Below are 5,860 nucleotides of genomic sequence, written 5' to 3'. Positions count from 1 at the left end.
CACATAAATGGAAAACATTTTAAGCATATACTAGAAACCTTAATAATATTTTCTTTTCTCCCTACCTTTCTTCTATCTTCTTTTTTCTTTTGCTTTTTCTTTTTCCTCTTTTTTACTTTATTATACGTAAGTATGGAGCCTTTTAATCACTATAAATATGAAAAATATTTATAAATTATATATACATTCCAGATCATCAAACAAGAAAAACTTGAAGTTGTTTCATATTTATAATTTTTTTCATTTTTGTCCTCACTCATGTTCGTATATGTAAGCATCGCATTCACTTCAGCTTGCATCATAGATTCATGAAAAACACAAGAAGCAAAACAATTAATTTATTTCTTGTATGGAAGGATGAAAACTTATTTTTTCTCTTTTTAGGTAAATTACCATACATGAGCTCATGAGCTCTGCTTCGAATCTTGAGGAGCTTTACTTATGGGAGAGTAATCTCAGTGGAAATATTCCTGACTCTATCTCCAATGTTTCTAAGCTCAGAATCCTATCATTACAAGAAAACTCGTTCTATGGCCTTATTCCAGATACACTTGGCAATTTGAGGTTCCTTGAGATATTTTACCTTTGGTCGAATCATTTGACCACCAAAACTTCAACTCATGAGTGGAGCTTTCTCTATTCCTTGGCAAATTGCAGGTATCTAAGGATTTTAGACCTATCATTCAACCCATTGAATGGCATTCTTCCAACGTCTATCTCAAATCTTTCCACATCACTTGAACAATTATGGGTCATTGATTGCAAAATTAGAGGCAGCATTCCCATGGAAATTGGTAGCTTAAGCAAGGCTATATTGTTAGACCTTTCCTCTAATAAATTGAGTGGACCTATTCCAACAACAATAGGAAGGCTAAAACATCTCCAACTTTTGAATCTTTATAGAAATAAGTTACAAGGCTCTATCCCACATGATCTTTGTGGTTTGAAGGGATTGTACAAATTATCATTGGGTGCTAATGAGCTTGATGGACTTTTACCGACATGTTTGTGTGATTTGACTTCTCTGAGATATCTATACTTGTTCTCCAACAAATTGCATTCGCAAATACCTTTAAGTTTTTGGAGCCTTAAAGATATCTTAGAAGTAGACTTGTCATCAAACAATCTTAGCGGTTCACTTCCACTCAACATTGGAAATTTAAAGGTACTTATCTCTTTGAATTTGTCAAGGAATTTATTATTAAGTGATATTCCGTCCACAATTGGAAGTCTCCAAGATCTACAAGTTTTGAATCTTTCCAGAAATAGATTACAAGGCCCTATTCCAAAATCATTGGGTGACTTGATGAGTTTGAAAAGCTTGGATTTATCTAACAACAATCTCTCTGGAGTTATTCCCAAGTCTTTGGAAAAACTTTATGATCTCAATTATTTTAATGTGTCTTTCAACAGATTGGAAGGAGAAATACCAAGTGGAGGGCCTTTTTTGAACTTCACAGCCAAATCCTTCATGAAAAATTATGCACTATGTGGTTCACCTAGACTACAAGTCTCACCTTGCAAAAATAAAATCCATCCCAAATTCAAGAAGACCGCTCTTCATGCTTTGCGGTATGTTTTTCCAACATTTGCTTCAATAATAATAGTTGTAGCTGTCATAATTGTCTACAAAAAAGGGCAGCGGGGGAATATGAATTTGGCAACGGTTGAAGATTTAATTCCTCTCAAGAAAAGGAGAAGAATTTCGTATAATCAACTATTGCAAGGGACTGGTGGATTTAGTGGGAATAACTTACTTGGTTCAGGAAGTTTTGGCTCTGTATACAAAGGAATACTTTCAGATGGAACAGAAGTCGCAATAAAAGTTTTCAATTTGCAAATAGATGAAGCATTTAAGAGTTTTGACACTGAATGTGAAGTGATGAGAATTATCCTTCATCGCAATCTTGTCAAGGTTGTTACTTGTTGTTCAACTATTGATTTCAAAGCCTTGGTGCTTGAGTTCATGCCTAATGGGAGCCTTGAGAAATGGTTATATTCTTGCAATTATGTATTGGATATCCTACAAAGAATCAACATAATGATAGATGTTGCATCGGCATTAGAATATCTCCATTTGGGACATCCGATTCCTATAATCCATTGTGACCTAAAACCAAGTAATGTCTTATTGGATGAGGACATGGTTGCACACGTGGGAGATTTTGGAATTGCCAAGCTATTGGGAGAAGGAGATTCCATCAAACAAACAATGACACTAGCTACTGTTGGCTATATGGCACCAGGTATTTTTTCATTTTTTTAGTTTTTTCTCTATTCCAAGCGAGTATATATTAGTATTTTATCATTTTATTGATGATTAATGATGCCCTAATGGCATAAGATCATTTTAATAATTTAATTATATTTAAAATACAGAATACGGATCAGCAGGAATTATTTTCATAAAGAGTGATGTCTATAGCTATGGCATTCTATTAATAGAAACTTTCACAAGAAAGAAACCCACAGATGAAATTTTTGTTGGAGAAATGAGTATGAAGCATTGGGTGAAAAGGTCATTATCTAATGAAATAGTTGGTGTAATAGATTCTAGTTTAGTGCAAGAAACAGATGGATATTTTGTTATTAAAGCAAATTGTATATAATTTATTATGAGATTAGCTTTGGATCGTTTAGTTGAATTACCTAAAGATAGATTAGATATGAAGAATGTTGTCTCCACGCTGAAGAATATCAAAAGAGAATATTTGAACAACATTGCCCAGGTTTAATTAATATGGTAAGGAATGCAATTATATAAATAGTTTAAGCTTATATAAAAGTACATAGCATATATTTATTTAATTTTCTTTTAAGAAGGTATTCCATTAAGTTTTATATTTTCTTGCAGGTTAAGGTTATACGACCATAATACGTATTTTGGTTCAATAATCAAGGTACTTTCATCACTTTTGAATTTTTGTTTATATATTTATTTATTAACTTTGAACTCTTTATTAAAGTAATTTTTTCTTAATAACATTTTAAATTTTACAGTAAAAACTAGAGTTTTAATTCCATTGAATCATTAAAGAGTTCAAATAATTATAAGATTTGCATAGCTAGTGAATTTCAATAACTTCTATGTCTAAGTAAGGAGGCATGGTAGTTGTAAATATATAAAAAAGGATTTTCTCGATTAATAAATAACCTTTTCACTTGGATGTGTGGTTACATGTATAGGAAGTTAGGCTCAGTTTGTGTATTTATGTTTTCTTTTATTTTTCTTTTATTAAATTCATATTATTTCTCAATACATATAATTAATTTATACATGTTTTGTATGATTAGAAGTAACATATATATAGATTATAATTTCTATATAATTAACCAAAACATAAATTATCATGAAGAGAGCCAATAAGTTAAATTCATTTTCATTTACTTACATTATTTATTAATATAATCATTAATTAGGAATACTTTTTTGTTACAACTCTTTTTTATCTCAATGATAATAATAAGTATATAATTTTACTTAACAATAAATTTGTACTAATGAATTTTCTTGTATGAAAATTATGACTCATAATTGCAATTTTAAGTAATTTGGATTGGGTGGAAATAATGGCTCATTTTTAAAATATTTTTAGGTGATTTATGATTGATTATGGAACTATATGTCTGTTTATGATTAATTAATTAATGTTTACAATATTATTTTTATAATTAATTATTTTTTAAATTGGTATTTGGGTAATAACTTATTAACGAATTTTAACTGATCAAATAAAAATTATTAGAATTATTATATAATTAGTATGTAACATTGCATTGTTTTTTATTTTTCTAAAATATAATGTTGTTATATATGATATTAATTAATATACATCATTTTTCTATTAAGAATCTCTTTACTTAAGAAGGTGATAATAAAAATGTATTATGAAATTTAGAAAAATAAAGAAATTTGAAAAGTTAATAAAATAAATTACTCTAGAAGAAATCAATTTTATCAATCCATCCCTCCTTACAAGGTTGCTTTCTTAAGAGATTCAGAAAATATATTAAAAAAGGGAACTGATGCAAGTTTTGTAATTTTATTGCAGTATGTAACTAATGAATTCAGCATGGAAGATATTGTGGTGTTTCTTCTCTTATTGTGATTGCATAAAGCTCGAGTGAGAGATTTATGGTGTATTTGTGCATTGGAATTGCGATAATCTTTCTTGCAATGATTTTTTATTTTTATTTCTATTGGAGGAACATTAGAGTGATATGTTTTATTTGGAATCCATTGTTTTATTGAATCATATCTTGAAAAAAAACTATGCAAAGTTTATTTAACTTCATGCCAATGGTTTTCCTGTTACTTTATTCTATGAAGATGTCAATATTTTTTGTTCAATAAATGGTGAGTAGCTAAAAAACAAGTAACTCAAGTGAGGACATATGATGTACTTGTTTGTATTTTTGTATTCAGAAAGTTGTCAATTTTTTCTCATTTTAGAAGAATTAGTTTCTTTTCTTAATATACTTGAACTCTTGATTCCAAGTAATGATTTGAAGTTAAATAGTCCAAAGATATTTTTTGGTAAAATGTTTTGGTGCACAACAATTGCTAATCATTTTTCTATATATTTCCTCATGTTTTCATTTGTCAATTATTAATTTTCTATAGAATTATTTAATAAATTGAAAACAAACCTTTGAAAGAAAAATGTCAATGTCGTCATTTGGTTTAAAATAAAAATTGTTCATGAAAATATCACTTTTTTTTTTGTTTTCATAAATGATAGGAAGAAAAAAAAGCATAAAATTAATGATTTGAAAATAATGTGAATTTTTTGTAGTTTTTAATTAATGATTTGAAAGTAACGTTTAAAAATATATAAATAAATTTTATTAAAAAAAAAACTTTTGATATCATAATAACTATTGAGTTTGATTAAAAATAGGTAGGAAAAGAAAAGTTATACAATTATATATGTTAATTCCACTTTTTCATGTTTTATTTAGTTAATTAGTTGAAAATAAACTTTTGAAATAAAACTATATTTTATTAATTAATGCCTTGAAAATAAAATTTTAAAAGAAAAAAATGAATCAATTTTATTTAGAAAATTTGCATTTTCGCTAACAATTAAATCGAACTAAAATGATGGGGAAATATTTCATAAAATCTGAAGTATATTTAAAGATATTTTTAGTTTGAACAAAGTTGTATCATCCAACATATTCGAACTTTATCATAAAAAAAGGGGCTTAATTTAGACTACTTGGATCAAGGCCTATTCTCTTAAAGGAGAACCTATTTGGCAAGTGTTTGAAACTCAAAGTTGTAGTTGAAGTTGGAAAAAACTATCATGGCTACGCTTAGTTTAAAAGCCTAAATCCTAAATCAAAAATATCAAATGCATAACTAATCCAAACCTTTGAAATTCAATATTTCTTTAAATCTAATATCAAACCCAAAAAATTTGATAAAAAAATCAAACTCATAACAACTTTAACAATATTCAAAGCTTTTGTTTGTGGTTTAGCATTTTGAGAATTTTCATTTTGAAGATTTTATTTTTGTTCTTTTTTCACTATAAATATATCAAAAATTTCACACAAATCAAATTTTAAAAATCAACCTAAAATAAGGTAATATAAAAACCTCATAATTAGCATTACCTTTATCTTGGGTGGGGATTTTGATCGTCAAAATAGTAATCTCAAAGGAGAGTGAGATTTTGGTCACTACAATGATAGCCTCAAAAGAGGACAGCAATGGCTGGCTTGTTGTACTCATCGATCAAGTCATCTTGTTAGTGGTGGTGATGGTAATAAAATATATTTATTACCAAAAAATATGAAAAGGAAAAAGGAAAAACAAAAAAAAACAAAAACAAAAAAGGAGGAAAAGAATAGA

The 5,860-nt window shown here is 27.9% G+C and overlaps 1 pseudogene; it reads left to right on the top strand.

The window, feature by feature from the left end:
* The first annotated feature begins 213 nt into the window (after window positions 1-213).
* LOC111297063 (receptor kinase-like protein Xa21) lies at window positions 214-2,735 on the top strand (annotated as a pseudogene).
* Window positions 2,736-5,860: the final 3,125 nt, after the last annotated feature.

The sequence above is a fragment of the Durio zibethinus genome, chromosome 12 (genome assembly GCF_047325235.1).
Source record: "Durio zibethinus cultivar Kanyao isolate XHJ-2024 chromosome 12, ASM4732523v1, whole genome shotgun sequence".
In the NCBI taxonomy this organism is placed as follows: Eukaryota; Viridiplantae; Streptophyta; class Magnoliopsida; order Malvales; family Malvaceae; genus Durio; species Durio zibethinus.
This window is presented reverse-complemented; position numbering and strand designations above follow the sequence as displayed.